A 19,399-nucleotide genomic window follows, 5' to 3' on the forward strand; every position below is an offset into this window, starting at 1 on the left:
GGGACCAGGGTTCAATTCCCGACGCGGCAGGGTCTTGAGCCCAAATGTCCACGGACTCGATAATTCTCGCTTCGGTGCCTGACCTAATCATGGGTTCACACTCTGCAACTCTGGGCATTAAGCTTGCTTAATCTCCACAACGGCCCCCTGCGGCGGGATGCCTGACTTTCACCTTGGGGATGCCCTGTAGGGGCTATCTCACAGGGAAAAGTCAGGACGGGTTCCCAAGGCAAGCGCTTAGAGACCCCTGGGTGATAAGCGCTATATAAATCCAATATACAATACAATACAATACAATACAGGGCGGACGAACTCAGCCGCCGGTGCATGATGGATCAGGAATGGCGTCTGAACTAAGATGTGGCGCAAGGTCTCTTTCAGCAGTGGGGAGAGCCTTGGTTAGATCTATTCGCCACCGAAGAGAACACGCAATGTCATCAGTTCTGCGCGTTGGAATTTCCATGGTGGCACTCGCTCTGCGACGCTTTTCGTCAAGAATGGCGCTACGGTCTGTTGTACGCCTTACCTCCTATACCACTTCTGCCCAGAGTGCTGAAGAAGATCAGGCGAGACCGGGCGCAAGTCATTCTTTTGTGGCTCCGGACTGGGCACGAAGGTATTGGTATCCCGAGCTACTCAGCATGTCAGTCGATCCCCCGATTCGTCTGCCTCTTCAGGAGGACCTTCTGTCGCAGCAACAGGGGACGGTCCTCCACCGAACCTGTCCAGCCTCCACTTCCATGCGTGGAGATTGAGCGGCGGCAGTTGAGGCCATTTGACTTGCCTCCTGAAGTCTGTGATGTTATTCTGGCAGCCAGACGTCCCTCCACAAAATCAGTATACTCCTGCAGGTGGAACACATTTGTGGCATGGTGCACAGCAAAGGCTGTGGATCCTCTCTATGCCCCCCTTTCAGAGGTTCTCCTCTTCCTTCTTTCTCTTGCCCAGCAGGGCTCTGCTCTGGGCACTCTTAAGGGCTACCTCTCTGCCATTTCTGCCTTCTTGAGGCTTCCTGATCAGCCTTCTCTTTTCAAGTCCTCTGTTGTAAATAGATTCTTGAAGGGCATCACGCACATGTTTCCTCCTGTTCCTTTCGTGATGCCTCAGTGGAACTTGAACCTTGTTCTCACCTATCTTATGTGCGCTCCTTTCGAGCCACTTCACAATTGCACTCTTCGTCTTCTAACTCTTAAGACTGCATTCCTGGTTGCCATCACCTCTGCCAGGAGGGTGAGTGAGCTCCAGACTCTATCTTCGAAGCCTCCTTTCCTTTCTGTCCATCCGGATAAGGTTGTTTTAAGAACGCGTCCTTCTTTCCTGCCCAAGGTGGTTACAGCCTTTCACATCGGGCAGTCCATCACCTTGCCCACCTTCTTTCCGCCTCCGCATTCCTCGAAAGAGGAAGAGAGGCTCCACCTGCTGGACCCAAAACGTTCTCTCCTTCTACCTTGATCGCACACACCAGTTCCGGGTGGACAACCAGCTCTTTGATGGTTACGTGGGCACGAAGAAGGGACGGGCGGTGCACAAACAAACCATCTCTCGTGGGTTGTGTTGTACATCAAGGTCTGTTACTCCTTGGCTAAAAAGGAGCCCCCAGTTGGGCTGAGGGCCCATTCCACTCGGGCCACAGCGGCTACTACTGCCCTGGGTCGGGGTGACCCCTTGCAGGACATCTGTCAGGCAGCTAGTTGGGCCTCGCTGCACATGCTTGCTAGACACTACTGCCTGGACAGCCAAGTACGGAGAGATGGCTTTTTCGGATGTTCCGTTGTCCAGTTCTTTGTGGTGTAATCTTGGTTTGCAGACCCACCACCGGGGTTGGTATTGCTGGGGTATCTATTCCAAGGTAAGGAATCTAACACTAACCTGTTTCTTTCAGATGCACAAGTTACTTACCTTCGGTAATGATATATCTGTAAGAAACAGTAGTTAGTGTTAGATTCCTTACCGCCCCACCCATCCTCCCCGTTCTGTGAACCGACATCTAGGGTTAAGGTATTCCCTTTGAGGGCCCTAGTTTTTTGGCACCAGTGTCGGTCTCTGGCATGGCTCTGCGTTCCTGGCGCCGAAAGCTATGTACAAGAACTGACGTCCACGCGAGGGCGGCGTCTAAGTACTCCAACATCATCCCGGCGCCAACGACGCGGACGCTGAGCCACAGATGACGCCTACCGACCCGCAGGGGTACTGCTACGCAAAACTTTCCGGATCCAGTCTGACGCCTGGGGAAATTCTAAGGTAAGGAATCTAACACTAACTACTGTTTCTTACAGATATATCGTTACCGAAGGTAAGTTACTTGTGCTTTACCCACAACATGTCCTCCTTTCGAATCTTGTCCGGTTCCTCATAAAGCTCTGGCAGTCCTAGTTTTGCAACATACTTTTAACATACGCCAACCATTTGATTTTTACGGACTTATCCAGCGCTATACAGTCTCGTAAAATCATGTGATTCAGGGTTAATTCGGGGTTCAGCCAAGTTTTGAGCCAGCAAAGCAACCGGGCTGTACTCAAAATGTCAGTGACATAACCGAGCCCTAACTCCTGATGTATAGCATACGATGGAGTTGATTGTGGGACAGACAAAAGACTCCTTAAAAATTTGTTTTTAGCTATCTGTATGCCAGCCTGATCTTTATCACCCCATATAGAGGATCCACAGGCCGCAATAGAAGTGTGGCTCAATGGTTAGAGCGGCAGACCCTGATGCAGAGGTCTATCCGGTGACCAGGGTTCAATTCACCGCCTCGGCGGGTCTTGGGCTCAAAATTCAACGGACCTGATAATTCTCGCCTTGGTGCCTATTCTAATCATAGAGTCCCACTCTGCAACTCTGGGCAATAGCTTGCTTAATCTCCACAACTGCCCCCACAATGCTAAGGATGCCTGGCCTTCACCCTGGGGGTGCCCAGTAGTGGACGCCTCACAGGAAAAGCCAGGACGGGTTCCACAGCGGTATTCGTACAAGCGCCTTGAGACCCTTGCGGGTGAGTAGTGCGCTATACAAGTATCAATTTACAACACTTGGCCTTGTAGACCTTTAGGATAGCCTCTATCGGTCTGGCCCCCAGACGCCGTGCAAATCCTAAAAGGGCTGAGGAATTCGTACAACTGCGTTGTTTTTGACTTTTTGTTGTTGAACCCAGGATGACCTGTCATCAAAAAGTAAAAAGTCTTTCTAGGTCTATGACCTACTGTCATGGTGTGAGACTTTCCATTATTCACTATTCGGTCCAGTGGGTGCATGAACAGGCTAAAAGAACTGCGGCATCAGCTTAGAGGAGAACAGGGATTGGACACTCTCCCACTCGCGGAATATCCAACGCAGCCTCTACAATCGATTTGTCTAGATCATTCACAAAAAGAGTAAAAGGCAGGGGCGCCAAAATGCATCCCTGCCGTACGCCCCAGCCCAAGTTAAAAGATCTGGTACAATCGCCAGCCTGGGATATCCTAACAGACGCTGAGGTCTTGATGGAGGTTAGCTAAAAAATTAACTAGACCGGGATCAAGTCCCTTTTTCAATAAAATATTCCAGAGCTTTGACCTATTTGACCAGGTCAAATGCACTGGATAAATACATAAAAGCCATTGATAGACAACCCTCCTTGGCCATAGTGTATTTGCCTACTAAAAGATGCAAATTTAAACACTGGTCCATAGTACTCCTCCCACATCTAAATCCATATTGCATATTAGACAAGATCCCACGTCATTTATTCAATCTGTGATTTTAGATAGAATTACCTTTCCTAAAATTTTCACGGAAGAGTCAATGAGGGATATCGGCCTATAACACCGGGGGTCCCCTCGCAGACCCTTTTTAAAAATAGGGATCATAATAGATTTTGACCAGGAGGCCCGGAAGCCTGCTGTACCCACAGCACTAAAGACATTAGCAAGGATTTTGGCCCAGAATTGAGGGTTACTTTTATAGAGATCTGTGGGAACACCGCCTGGGCCCGGTACTTTATTACTAGCAGTATCTCTTATAGTTTTCTCAATTTCGTCCTCATTAAACTCAATCGGGGGTGCTGGCCTGATAAAAGGAGGACCATGGGGTGCAAACCAAAGCTACCCTAAACTCAAAGATCGCCTCAAAATGAGGGAGCCACAGGGCTTCTGTGATGTTACAATCCTGAGCTTCATTATCCTCCCCCGAAAAAAATGGGGTGCTAATGATGGCCCAGAACCTCGAGCTATATATTAACACCTCCACAGACCATGAGTTCCATGCCTCTTCCTTGATCTCATTTTTCCGCCTGTGAAGGATTAGCTTGTACTCCTTCCTCCACCTGGCTGTCAGATCCCTATCCCGGGGTTGTGTTTTTCAGGGCGAGGGATAGTGATCGATGAGCATGTGAGCAGTTCTCATCAAACCACTTCGGGCCGCATTTGGGTCTCAGTTTGGTTTTTGTGGTTAAGTCAAGCCCTATCTGACTACAAATGCCCTCAAAAGCTCTAAGAACCTAATCCTTAATGCTTAGGGGGGCAGTACAGACAGTGATGCCATCTGAACATTTCTCCCACAGGCCCTTAAGGAATGTGTCTGGAGTTATATTGGGCCATCTAAGTCTCCCCCCGATCTTAGGGTAGCACCTTATTCGGGTCCGATTCCTGCCTCCCTTGCCCAGGATGTTAAAACATATCCCAAAATAGTCTTTGTAAACCATAAGCTCGTCAAGTCTCACAGACTGGGCGCAGTATTTAGGAATTGCCCCATCTGTGTATAAATAGGCATTAGCGGTTGTAGGAAAGTTTCCTTTTTTGACATGGTTATGCCTCACTTTTTGCCTGATATTTGATGCATTTTGACTGAATGTGCACTGGCTAGGGCGGCCAGGTGCACAGGTCATTGGGCCCAGTGTTATCCTATGGAGGCTGGGGGCACCTCATAGAGGCACCAGTTCTAGTTAAGTACCTGTGGTTTAGGGACCCAGGCCCTGTGGTTTAAGATCAGCACTAGAGGGGCCACCAAAGAGCACAGAGACTGCACCACCAGCGGCTCAGGGGCGGCTGGGTGCAGAGTGCAAAGGAGGTGTCAGGCCCTGTTGAAACCAATGGAGATCCTCGGTTGGGGAAAAAAAAGCTGCAGGCTTGGTTTCGAAGGTTGGCTAATGGAATCCCACGACTGAAGAGGTAAGTTGGATAGTGGGGGGATGCCGGGACACCGTTGGTTGAGCTGGAGGGCTGCGGGTGCAGGGGTGTCTTTTGCCGTCGGGTTTTCTCACCAGATCCTTTTGCAGTTGGGGGAAACCCTTCACGTTGAGGCTGCAGGCATTGGGGGGAAGGTTAGGAGAGGTCGTCCAATGCTGGATCCCAGGTCAGGATTGCCGGGGAGTCTTCATTGGGGCAGTAGGCCACCTGGACTCGAGCTGTGGGCGTTGGGTGCAGAGTGCTGCAAGTGTCGCAGATCCACCTGGGTCTGAAGTCCTTGTGTTGGTTTCTTGGCTGGACAAATCTAGTGTCCACGGGAGACAAGAGTCTTTGTTGAAGTCAGCGCAGGTCTCTGAGGTTCTTGGAGGTTACTGGCTGCGGGCCGTGCCAGTTTCTTGGAGCAGGGTCGCTGTAGTTGGAGACAGGCCGGTAGAGCTGAAGCCAAGTCACTTGTCGTTGTCTTCGCCATTGCTGCATGGCTCTTCAGTCCTCCTCTTTCGATGGTCGTTGAATCTGAGGAATAAGGTTCAAGGGAGATCTTAGTTTCTAAATTTAAGAACGTTACTGAGGTCGGGGCCGTAGCCAACGGCTGCTAACCCCTAGCGTGACTACACCCTTTCGGTGCCCCTTCCCTTTGGGGGAAGGGGCACATCCTTGTTCCTATTAGTCCTAATACTCCAATTCAAGATGAAGAATTTCTACGCAAAGGGTTCCCCTAAGCTCCTGGTGACCCTGAGGATGTGCCAGGCAAAGGTGGCCACTCCTACTCTGCTTACTTATTTTCCAGTCTGTCCTGCTGCCAAAAGTGGGGTCTGGACAGGCGGGTGGGCATCTGCACTAGTTGGGGCATCCCAAATTAGCAGCCTTTGAGGCTCACCACCAAGTGTTGCTGTTCATGCCAGGGGGATCTGTGAAGCACCTCCACACAGAGCAGGCTTTGTTTCTGACCTCCAAGAGTACCAAGGCTCTCACCCCATGAGGTCAAAAACCTGTCTGGTGTCAGCTGACTGGTGTGGTCCAGTCAGCCAATACACTAGAAGTTGGTTATTTTTAAGGGGGGCATCTCTAGGATGCCCTCTGAGTGCATTTTCTAATCAATCCAGCACTGGCATCGGTGTGGGTTTATGATGAGAAGTTTGGTAGCAAACTTTTCAGTTTTCAGTAGAGCCAACTGGTGATAAAAGCGCCTATTTAAAACACCTTCCCTATCTAGAAACTATGTATTATAAAACTATAGAAGGTCTCTTGAGCTTTCTTAGGGGGACCCCATTTACCTGTCTGCTCAGTAAGTGTAAATTACATCAGGATCGGTTAGTCTCTCTGCATACCTGGAATCTTCCAAGTGTGTGCAATTCTGTAAAGTATGCTATGATAAAGGCGCCAGAATCCTACTCTGCTTGCAGCTGCCAAATTGTTGTGTCTAGAATGTGCTACACGGACACGCCGATAAACAGGCTGGCAGGTTATGACAACCTTGGCGGCTTAGCACTCACTGTACAGACAGGGGATACGATGTATGTCTAGAGATGTCTAAAAACAGCCCTTTTCTTATGTATAGACCTTCATCAAAGCTAAGTCAGCAAAAACAGCTAAGAAGAGTCGTGTGCAAAAGCGGCAAAAAGGAAAAATGGCGTTTAAACTTATAATAAGCAATGCGAACGTAACTTGCACGCAGAAATAGGCCCACAAACCATACTACAAGGCGGTGGGCATGACACACAGGGATGTGTGCCATGTTGACTTTTCGGTTTGGTCTGCACTAAAACATGCAGCCTGTAATGAGAGTGTGTGGGTGTTATGGTGAGGGGTCTCTGAGGGTGGCATAATACATGCATCCCTCAGAGGCCTTATCTGATCACAAGATCCTTGTTACTAGGGTACCTTTTACAAGGGACTCGATTCAGGCACATCGCCAGCTTACGATGGCGAGGAAACAATTAAAGGAATTGGACGTTGATAGGGCCGAACTAGCCCTTCTGCGTACCAAGCAGAAATACTATGAAGGGGTAACAAGGCAGGAAGGTTACTAGCAGGCAAATTGTGAGCACAAACTGATAAGCGTCTGGTTGAGGAGGTTGAAGACTTGGAGAGCAGAAAACTACCAACCCATAAATTGATAGTTGGCGAATTCGAGCGTTTCTACTTTGAACTTTACACAGTGGAGATACTAGACGGGGGGTCGGCCCTGAACTATGTTCGGGAGACCCCAGTTACCCAACTCCCGGAAGTAGACGCAACTAAGATAAATTCCAATATTAGCTCTGAATTGGTTAACCGGCTATCCGGAACCTCACTACGGGCAAATCCCCTGTAGAGGACAGCTTAACCGCTGAATTTTATAACTTATTTGCACCAGCGCTCGTCCCGCTCCTCACTCGCCTCTATAACTCATTTAGCGATTCAGAGTGTCTCGCGCCACCTATGCGAATGGCCTCTATTGTAGTAATCCCGAAACCGCACAAAGACCAGAGGAGCTGTGCTTCATACAGGCGACGCGCCTGGTGCCTTATATCCAAGGCCTCATTGACCCGGACCAATCAGGGTTTATCCCTGAGAGGAACTGCAATGATGAATCTAAGAGACTCTGCTATCTTCTAGATAAATCACAAAGGGCACAAGCGCCGGCCTTACTCCTGTCAGTTCAAAGTCCTTCCATTCGGAGTCACAACTGCACCAAGAAGTGATTACAAAGTGCCTAGCAGCAGTAGCAGCACACTTCAGAAGACAACACATCCATGTAGTCCCATAGCTAGACGTTTGGCTTATAAAAGCCATGTCGTTCAATCAGTGTGCCCAACACACATTACAAACGATTCAAACATTGCACAACTTGGGATTCACAATCAACTACACCATGTTACATCTTCTGCCCTCTCATGTATATCAATACCTAGGGGCTACAATAAACACAGCTACAGCTCTAGCTTATCCCAGTCCAGCCAGGATGTAAATGTACAGGAATTTATATAAATATACAGGAATTTATATAGCGCAAATCACCGAGCGGTTTCTAAGCGCCTGCTTAGGGAACCCGTCCCTGAATTCCCCTGTGAGATAACCCCGGCAGGGTATCCGCAAGGTGAAAGCCAGGCATCCCGCCGCGAGGGGCCGTTGTGGAGATTAAGCAAGCTATTGCCCAGAGTCGCAGAGTGTGAACCCGTGAATCGAGTAGGCACCGGAGCGAGAATTGTCGAGTCCATGGACATATTAGGACTCAAGACCCCGCCGAGCCGGGAATTGAACCCTGGTCCCTGGCTGACCTCTGCTTCCAGGTCTGCCTCCTCTAACCAGTGAGCCACACTTCTCCACAGAGCATCCACGCCTTAGTCACAAGGTTTCAAACACAACACTCCCTCCCAGCCAGAGTGTTCATGCAACTAATAGGCATGATGGCATCATGCATTTTTATTGTTCCATATGCAAGACTGCAAATGCGCCCATTGCAGGAATGTCTGGCACATCAGTGGAACCAGGCTCAAGGACAACTTACAGACCTGGTGTTGGTAGACAGCCGCACACATCGCTCTCAGTGGTGGAACACCAAAAACTTGTCCAGAGGGCGGCAGTTCCTCAAGCCTGTTCCACAAATAGTACTTACAACAGATGCACCCCTAACAGGATGGGGAGCACATCTCCTACACCATACAACTCAAGGGAAATGGACCACTCAACAAACATGCTCCACATCAATTACCTTGAGCTGCTACCAATTTTCCTAGCACTCAAGTCCTTCCAAGTACATGTACAGAACAAGACTGTCTTAATCCGGACGGACAATATGACAGCCATGTACTATATTCAAAAAATGGGGGGGGCACACACTCTGCAACTGTCCCAGCTCGCACAGACCATTTGGAGATGGGCCATTCCACAAAAGATATATCTGCTAGCAGAACACCTTCCAGGTGTTCACAATCAGAAAGCAGATCTGTTAAGTCGGCAGACACAACAGATTCACAAATGGGAACTACATCAGAAAGTTCTTCTACCATTTTTTCACATAGACATAGATCTGTTCGCCACACACGAAAACGCAAAATGCCCAACCTTTGCTGCCAGGTTTCCTCACCCATTTTCAAAGGACAATACGATATGGATGAACTGGTCAGGCAGATTTGTGTACGCTTTTCTGCCACTCCCACTAATACCACTAGTGGTATGCAAGCTAAGACAACAGTCTCTCAAGATAATCCTAGTAGCTCCCACATGGGCACGACAACCGTGGTACACAGCTCTGCTAGAACTCTCAATAGTTCCACACCAAAAACTGCGTCTAACACCATCCATGCTAACGCAGAACCATGGAGACGTCAGACATCCAGATCCAAATCAACTGAATTTAGCGATCTGGCTCCTGAAGTCTTAGAGTTTGGTTACCTTAACTTACCACCTGACTGTATGAATATCATTGAGGCCAGAAGACCTACTACTAGAGCCTGCTATGCAGCAAAATGGAAATGATTTGCTATTTACTGCAATAATAATCAAATTGATCCACTGGATACTTCTATCCAAAATATTATTTGCTACCTTCTACACTTACAAAGATGTAGTCTAGCATATTCATCTGTAAGGCTTCGTCTTGCAGCCATTGTGGCATACCTACAAAATAGACAACATCTGTCATTATTTAGGGTACCTGCGATTAAAGCATTTATAGAAGGATTAAAAAGAATCATTCCTTCTAAGTTACCACCCTCTCCAGGGTGGAACCTAAACATTGTTCTTACTAGGCTCATGGCACCCCCTTTTGAACCTTTACACAAATGCGAACTGCATTTCCTCTTATTGCTATTACCTCTCTCGGGAGGGTAGGTGAAATTCAAGCTTTCACTATACAAGAACCATTTTTACAACGATCCCGTAACAAAGTGGTTCTAAGAACAAATCCAAAATTCCTTCCTGTAGACATTACTCCTTTTCATCTAAACCAATCAGTAGAGTTGCCAGTGTTTTTTCAAAACCCAGACTCTGTAGCAGAAAGAGCTCTATAATTTGTAAAGCAAACAGTAGTGAGCTTAATAATTAAGCCAACAAACCCAAGAAAACCATACAATAAATTACGTGGAATAGTATCTCATGTAAACAAACTTAACATGTTCTATTTGAAATTGATTTTTTTTAATTTTATTTCAATTTTTTCTTCATTTTAGTTGAATATTTCTTATATATAAATACATATATTGCATTAAAAAGTCAATCACATACAATTCATAATTCAAAAGGTGTGTTAGGGGCGTGGCTTAGCGGGCGATCATGGCGGACGTGGCTTGCTAGAGCTCCCGCCGGCCCAACACTTATCCTGGCATTATCCTGGTCCCTGAACCCTAAAGAGTGTACCACGACCGAGGTGACCCGAACGGACGTCGCTGGGAGCCGTCCGGTGCCCGAGACAACGCGCGGAGACCATCTGGCGCGAAGAGGCGAGTGGGTGCAGCGAGCGGCCTGGTGCCCGTCGGACAGGCCGGGGCCTCAATTTTGGTGTGCCCGGGCCGGACCCGGGGCAAACGGCGCCGCTCCCGGACGGCGCTCCAGGGCTACCCATTGCCAGCGGCCCATCGAGGAGTGCCCTATCTCTCCCCACATTGCCAGCGGTGGGGGCCCGTGCCTCTGTGGGAGCCTTGGTGGAGCTGCGGCCTTCCTGACCTCGGCGGAGCCGGGGCCTCGAGTTTGGCGGCCCCCGCCCATCGTTGTCCCTTTGATCCTGGGACCCTCCGCTGTTGGCGCCTACAGCGCCCTACATCCTTGGGCGCATTCTGCTGCCGGCGGGCACGGCACTCTTCACTGCAGCCGACCGCGGTGCCAGGCCGTCGGTGCGCGCTGCACCCTCCGCCCTCGCGGACCGAGGCGAGTCGGGCAGGGGCGGCCAGTGCCCGTGACGAGCCGGGGGTACCGGTGAGACCGGTGTGGACCGGGCGCCGGCCCGCTGTGGGGACCACCGAACTGTGCAGGAGCAGGTGCAGGACATTGTGCCCTGGGGGGCTGCTGCCGGCCCTAGACGACCTACGTACATTGGGGCTCGCTGGTTACACTGGCATAGAATGGAGGAGACGGACACCTGGGGAGAGGCGCTCTGGGTGGCGCTTACATGCGCTGGGATCTAGCGGGGCTGCACGACCTGAGTACCTCCCTGTGACCGACGGCTCGGCGACGGCGAGATCCTGAGTGAACTGGTGTGCATCGGCCGCCCCGGCTGGGGCCTGAGCGGGGGACCTTAAAGCGGTGCGACCCCCCTACAGGTGCGTGCTACTGATAGATCGCCTTTGCCGCCGCCATGACCAGGGGCACGGCCGCCACAAAGACTGGGCCAATCGACAAATTTACCGGCCCTGGTGGAAGTGCTGGAGCGGCTGGTGGGGGCCAGAGTGCTGGACCGGACAACGCGGCGCTGCTGACGGCCATCACCCAGTCCCGTGATATGTTAGATGCGAAGATTGGAGCGGTGGGAGCCGATGTGATGCTTCTGCGCCAGGACCTCCGCAACGCAGTCGCTCGCATTACGGAAACGGAGACCAGGGTCACGACAGTAGAGGGTGATGTTGGCGTCCTTAAGAAGAAGATTGCCGACATGGAACAGACTCAACGAGGCTTGGCACTGCGGGTGGAAGATGCCGAGGGGCGGGCGCGACGGAACAACCTGCGCTTTGTTGGCTTTCCGGAGGACTGTGAGAAAGGGCCCATGGATGTCTTCCTGTCTCGGTGGCTGGAGAGCTGGCTGCCCCCGGACGCCCTGTCGAGCTGCTTTGTGGTGGAGCGCGCACATCGCACCTTGACGCAGAAACCGCCGGCTGGGGAGCGACCTCGCCCGATCATCGCAAGGCTCCTTAACTTTCACGACAGGGATGTTATTCTCCGGGAAGCGCGGCTTAAGGACACGCTGCTCTATGACAATCATAAGATTATGATATTCCCTGATTACACCAAACTGGTTCACCAGCAGAGGCATTCCTTTCTGGCAGCAAAGGCCAAGCTGCGAGGTCTCAAGATCCAGTATTCGCTGCTGTACCCGGCTCGCCTCCGGGTGATCTTCAACTCAAAGACTCTCTTCTTCGATACACCAGAGGCCGTCTTCAATTGGACTGATGAAACTGTCAGGCTTCGCCCGCACGTCCAGCCGGGGTTGCACTCCGGGTCGCCACGTGGCTCCTCACAGGATCGGAGCGACCCGCCTGCCAAGGGGAAACGCCATCGCAAATCCCGCTCCCGACGGAGGTCCCTGTCCCGGGATCCCTTGCTGGGGGACACACAACCTGACACAGATTAGCCTGGCGAAGACTCAGGATTGTCGCAGGCCGGGGCTGCCTACTGGTAGCCTCTCATCGATGTCCATACCCTGTGGCTGCTGAACTCTGGCCGATGGAGCAGCCGTTGACTGGTGCAGTATTGACTCCTTTCCTGGCGGGGGTGTGGACACTTGCGGTCTGACACCCCTTGGTTCGTGGTGCCTTACTACTGATGTTGCTGTTTTCTTGGAGTGGGTTCGGGGTGCACTTTATGGGCTGCCTCCTCCGGATGGGGTTGGGGGGTGGTTCTGGGAGTGTGCCTGGTTGGTTTTAAGGGGGGTCTAGTTGGGATCCATTGGTATGACTGGCTTTAGACGCTGTGTTTTGGGTCTGAAGTACCGTATACCGCGACAGATGCTTCATTGTTTATTGAGGTATTGGGGTGGGGGAGGGGGGTTCTGGGGTGTTTGGTTGCTGGTGGATTGGGTTGGGATTAGTGGGGTAGCGGGGGTTGGGAATGTGTTCTGTGGGATGCACGTGTTTCGTATGCTGTCGGCGGCTGGAGGGCTGGGAGTCTGGGTTGGGTTGCGGGGATTGTGGACACGGACCCATTGGGACAATGGCTGACGCCCCACGACTTGTGCCATCTACTGCTCTCATGCGTGTATTGAGCTGGAATGTCCGGGGGCTCCTGGACAAGATCAAACGGGGGGCTGTGCTTCGCTGGGCAAAAAGGGACCTGGCTGACGTGCTCCTCCTCCAGGAAACGCACATGCTGGGTACTAAGGCTCTGAGCCTGCAGAGGTTTGGCTTCCACCAGGTGTTTCATGCTGGGTTTGCCAGGGGCTCGAGGGGGGTGGCCATCCTGGTTCACAAACGATTAGCCTATACCCATGAGCGTCAATGGCTCGATCCGCAGGGCCGGTTTGTGTTTGTGCAGGGGAAGATTGGTGTGGAGCCCGTAATCTTTGGTAGTGTGTATGCCCCCCCCCCCCCCCCCCCGCTGCAGTGGGCCCTTGCGGAGCGACTGTTTACCCTGTGGGCCGAACTTCCCCGTTCTTTGGCGGTAATTGGTGGCGACTGGAACGATGTGTTGGATGTGGCTCTGGACAGGCAGAGGAGGCAGGGGGTCGCGGCTGCGGCCTCGCCTACGAAGCTGAGTGCAATGATTGATGGCCTTGGATGGGTGGATGTGTGGAGACACCTTCATGCAGAGAGACGAGAATACACCTATGTGTCTGCTGTGCATGGCTCCCTTTCACGCTTAGACTGTGTATTTGTACCGGGGACCTTCCTTGATAGAGTAAAGGGGGCGGCGATCCGGCCTCGCGGGCTGTCCGACCACTCCCCTGTGGCGGTTCAAATTGACCTTTGCAAGACGCGCCAACCATTCAGGTGGCGGATGTCTACGTGGCACCTGCAGCAACCGGGCTATTCTCGGCATTTGCGCAGTGCGATCGCCCACTATTGGCGGGACAATCTAACGGAGGAGGTTGATGCGGTGACAGTATGGGAGGCCATGAAACCCACCCTGAGGGCTGTCGATATTGCCTGGTGCGCTTCTGCTCGCCGGACCCGACAAGAAAGTATTGCCACTGCGGCGGAGAGTGTGGAAAGGCGGGAGGCACGACACAGGGAGGCGGCCGATGATGTGACGCTGCGGCTGCTTTTACAAGCACAACAGTCTTACTCCTCGGTATTGTTGGATGAGGCCCGTCAGGCGTGGCTGGCTACTCGTAGTAGGGTGTACCAGTGGGGCGACAAGTCCTGCACCATGCTCCACCGGTTGTGTCAGCAGACTTTTCAGCCGATCACTTTACCGGGGCTGGTCGATGGCGCGGGGGTAGCGATGACAGACCCTTCGATCCTTGCTGCGAGCTTCGCGCGCTACTACGAGCGTCAGTATGCCCCTCGTGAGAGCCTCTCCCCCGATGGCATTGAGGCTTACCTCGTGGCGGTCCGCCCACAAGCGGTACCTGACGAGGTCCGCGATGCCCTGGATCTCCCCCTGACAGCTGAGGAATTGGGTGACGCGCTGGGTCAACTCAATGCGGGTAAAGCACCTGGGCCTAGTGGGTTCCCCAGTGAATTCTACCGGAAATTCCACCTGCAGCTTGGGCCGCATTACAGACGGGCACTGGAACTGGCTCGGGAGCGGGGTAGCCTCCCCCCGGACTGGCGTCACGCCGAGATTGTGGTGTTTCAAAAGCCGGGCAGACCCCCCGAGCGCCACGAGTCCTACCGCCCCATCTCCCTTATTAATTTTGAAGCCAAACTCCTGGCCAAGGCGCTTGCGAATCGCCTGCTTCCCCACATTTCGGCCCTTGTTCACCCGGACCAGGCGGGATTCATGCCGCACCGGGCGACGCGACACAACATTCGGCGGGCGCAGGCGGCGATTGACGCGATCGGACGACTGGGGACCAGGCGGCGCTGTTATTGGCTGACATAGATAGTGCCTTTGACTCGGTCAGCTGGACCTACCTCCTTACCCTCCTGCCGCTACTGAACCTAGGTCCGGTTTTCGTCTCCTATGTAAAACTACTCTATACCGATATCACCGCTTCTGTGCACGTCTCTGGGGCGATTTCCGCGCGATTTCCCGTGGCCAGGGGCACTCGTCAGGGGTGCCCCCTCTCCCCGTACCTCTTCGCGCTGGCCATGGAACCTATGGCCGCCCGAGTGCGCCAGGACGCGCTCTATCGGGGCTTCGTGTGGGGGTCGGGCCACTCGGACCGCATCGCCCTATATGCGGACGACGTGCTCTTCTTCATGACTGACTTACACCGTACAGGGCCTCGTGTTCTCGACATAATGCGGGAGTTCGGTCAGGCGTCGGGGCTCTTTCTTAACCCTCGCAAGTCAACCCTGTGGATTCTGGGGGGTGCCTCGGTGAGTTGCCAGTGGGCTGCGTCTCTTCAGGTGGCGGTCGATGGCATGAAGTACCTGGGCGTTTACCTCTCGGCCTCGCCTGCCGTGGCATGGGATCGTAACATCCAGCCGGTGTGGGACAGGGTCCAGGTTGACGTTAAGACCTGGACGCGTATGCCCCTCAATATCTATGGCCGGTCGGCTATTTTCAAAATGGTGGCCCTGCCTCGGCTCCTCTACCAACTACAGAATCACCCGTATAAAATAGACCCGCAGTGGTTCCGTGGTGTCAACTCGGTGCTGGGCAGATTTCTGTGGGCCGGGGGTGCCTCTAGGGTGGCACTGCGTACCTGCTTTCTCTCTGCCTACTGTGGCGGCTTGGCGTCCGCGGACCTGCTATCGTATTACCAGGCCTCCCACCTTCTAGTGCTCAACGAGTGGTGGTATGGGGATCGTAGCGATCCGGCCTATGCACTGGAACACTCCTTGATGGGCGGTGCCACACTCCACACTCTGCTGTACTCGGCCAGGCGGAGGAGGGCTTTGCCGAGGGTCACCCAGGTGGTCTTCGCGATCTGGCGGCAGGCTCTGCGCCGTATGGGGTGGTGGGGCAGGCTGACGGCCGAGACGCCGCTGTGGCATAACGGTTTACTACCAGAGCTGGCCTCCTTGTCCGGGTTCGGCGGCTGGGACGCGATCGGGATTTCGTCCCTTGGTAATGTTCTCAACGGAACCACACTTAAGTCCTTCCAGGACCTTAGCTCCGAGTATAATTTGTCCAGGTCCCAATTCTTTCGCTATCTTCAGTTCCGCCATGCCCTTGGCCCCAGCCTGGTGGGGTTGGAACAGCTCCCCGACTTTAGTCCTATTGAGGCTAAACTGTTTATGGGCGACCTGGGCGACAAGAAAGTCTCTCAGATATACCGCTCCCTGGTCGTCAACTGCTCCCCCTCCCTCTCGATTTTGAAGGCCTCCTGGGAGAATGATGTTGGCCCCTTGGATGATGACGATTGGCGGGAGGCCCTCGAATCCCCTCGAGGCGCAGCTATAGCCGTCCGTCTTCGGTTCATTCAATTTAAATACCTCCATAGGGCCTATTATACTAGGGAGCGGCTGTGGCGTGCGGGCCTCATAGCTGCCCCTGAATGTCTGAGGTGTGGTGCTGAGAGGGGGACGCTTTTCCATACCGTATGGTCCTGTGAGAGGCTGACCCGATTCTGGGCGGGTGTGTGGGACTGCCTGTCGGAAGTACTGGGGTGGGACGTTCCCCGTACCCCTAGGCTGGGTCTCCTTCATATTCTGGAAAATGTTGGGGGTAACATTTACAAGCGCCACCTACTGCTGTTGGGACTGGTGGTGGCTAAGCGTGATCTGGCCCAAGCATGGAAGTGCGAACGTGCCCCCCCCCTGAGTGCGTGGAGGGCAGGCTTAGACTATCTGATGGGTTTAGAATTACCCGTGTTTGAGGCCAGGGGGTGCCCCCGGAAACACTATAAGATCTGGAAGCGGTGGGCAGACTACAGGGGTCTGGACCTCGATCCCCCAGCTGATATTGATGATGTACTGGCCCTTGATGTGGACCCCGGGCCCTAGGCTATTAGCCGACTCTGACATTGCTTCCGTCTCCTGTTGCTGACTTGCGATCACGTGCAATGGGTTAGGGTGGGATAAGGGGTGGGTAGTTGGAAGGAGTGTTGGGGGATGCTGTTGGGGATGGGTGGGTTGGGGGGATTTGGGGCGTGCCCCTTTTGTTTCCATAAAACTCTGAGTTCACTACCATGCCTTTATCTGTATGTGTTGTTGACAGTCTCCTCCTGACTGTGGAGGGCTGTCCTGAATCTTGATTGAACTCTTAATAAACACGGTTTTGAAAAAAAAAAAAAGGTGTGTTAAAACTAAATACTAAATCACAAAAAAGAAAATAGGGGAATTGGATAATACAAATGACAATGATCTTAAGTAGGGCTAGTGGAGTTAGCAAAGCGGTGGATGTTGACTCTTAGAGTCAACATCCACCGCTTTGCTAACTCCACTAGCCACTCACACACCTTTTGAATTATAAATTGTATGTGATTGACTTCTTAATGCAATATATGTATTTATATATAAGAAATATTCAACTAAAATGAAGAACAAATTGAAATAAAATTCAAAAAAATCAATTTCAAATATAACATGTTAAGTTTTTTTTACATGAAATACGATTCCACTTAATTTATTGTATGGTTTTCTTGGGTTTGTTGGCTTCATTATTAAGCTCACTACTGTTTGCTTTACAAATTATTGTTTATATTATTCCCTACAAGTAGTGAATGTATTAGGAGTAGGGGTCCCCTTTTTTCAAAATTGCAGAAAGAGCTCTACACACCCTAGACGTAAAAAGAGCCCTTCTATATTACATTGATAGGACTAAAGCATTTTGAAAAACAAAACAATTGTTTGTAGCTTTCTCACCACCGCATAAAGGCAACCCCATCTCTAAAGCTGGAATTGCTGTGTGGATTGTAAAATGCATACAAATATGCTATCAAAAAGCAAAACATACATTAATAATTCCTCTTAGAGCACACTCCACACGCAAACTAGGAGCCTCTATGGCCTTCTTAGGAAACATTCCTCTAGAAGACATATGTAAAGCTGCAACATGGTCTACAATACATACCTTCACTAAACACTATTGTGTTGATGTGCAAGCAAACAGCAAGCTGCAGTAGGCCAAGCTGTCCTCAAAACTCTCTTTCAAAGTACTGCAACAGATACAGGCGACCACCGCTAGGGGAAACACTGCTGTATAGTCAATTCTCAGTGTGAGATCTGCAGCTCATATGCCTCGAACAGTAAATGCTACTTACCAGTATGCATCTGTTCTGGGCATGTAGAGCTTCAGATTCTCACACGCCCACCCGCCTCCCTAGGACCTGTATCTGTTCCAGTTCAATCTTAATTAAATAAATACACATAGACATCCCTTTTTTCTATTTCTACTAACGCCATCATTTCCCATCATGGCAAAAAACAATCTAAGAATGGATTTGATGCCCCTGCGCACTGTCGTCCAAGGGAGGAGTCACCCATCTCTTGACTACAAAGACTTCTTCCAAGACGACAACAACAACATGCAATGATCCAAGCCCAACACCAGGTGGCATTCTAATACTCAGTGTGAGAATCTGCAGCTCTACATCCCAAGAGCAGATGCATACTGGTAAGTAGGATTTACCTTTCCCTGCATCCTCTGCTCCCGCAGCGCCAACCACTCCGCCACCGCCAATGGTGTTCATTCTTCAATCTCTACCCCACTGCAAAATTCACTCTTGCTAACTACTTCTGTTCACCATTCACTGCAAACTGCTTTGCTTCATGATCCAGTGACTTTTGAGGATGATATTGAGGGGGTGAGATCCAGGAAGGGGATGATTACCTCATTCCCACACCATCATCTATTGCTCCAATCCCTGTTGATTCTTCACCCAAGGATATTGGTGGGTTCAACAATTTACTAGAGCGAGCAGCTAACCAGTTCAACTTACCTATGCCTTATGCGCAAACAGACTGCTTCCTTTATGATTTTAAGCAACCATTCAGGAAAACCGTAAGAGCTATGCCCATTGGATGTTACATCTGGGAGGAGGGCTTTAAAGTCGTGAAAGCTCCAGCCACAGTCTTTGTTGTCCTCCCCTGTCTGGAAAAAATGTACAAGGCTCCGGGGGATGCTCCTGCTGGTCTCACCGGTCACCTGAAGCCTGATTCAGTCATCTCTCAGGTAGCACAATGCAGGTCAAAAAGCCAGTCAGCACCAATCACAGCACTTTCAGACAAAGAAGGCATTTGCCATGACAATGTTGAGAAGAGGTTCACCTCCATTACAGCGCTCACTGTAAGGGCAGCAAATTCTCTAGCAGTTCTTGGCAGATATGTCCGCTGTGAGAAGTTGACCTGGTATATGATGTCCAGTAATAAAAGTGGGGACCTTGCACCATTCCAAACACCCCTTATGATGAGAGGTCAAAGATCACCTTAAAAAGCTATCCAAGTGTTAGCTGTTGAGAGCCGCCTTCAGGCTTAGTCTTGAAGGAATGTTAAGCAGCCTGCTTTATCTGAATGCAACATTATTGTATTGGTTAAAGTAAAGGAGAACCTCGC

General features: G+C 51.4%; 1 protein-coding gene across 2 annotated transcripts in view; it reads left to right on the forward strand.

The window, feature by feature from the left end:
* The window catches only part of LOC147749014 (cyclic AMP-dependent transcription factor ATF-7-like), a 730,865-nt gene that overhangs the window by 579,838 nt on the left and 131,628 nt on the right, over positions 1-19,399 (forward strand). The window lies entirely within an intron of this gene.

The sequence above is a fragment of the Lissotriton vulgaris genome, chromosome 1_1 (genome assembly GCF_964263255.1).
Source record: "Lissotriton vulgaris chromosome 1_1, aLisVul1.2, whole genome shotgun sequence".
NCBI classification, from domain to species: domain Eukaryota; kingdom Metazoa; phylum Chordata; class Amphibia; order Caudata; family Salamandridae; genus Lissotriton; species Lissotriton vulgaris.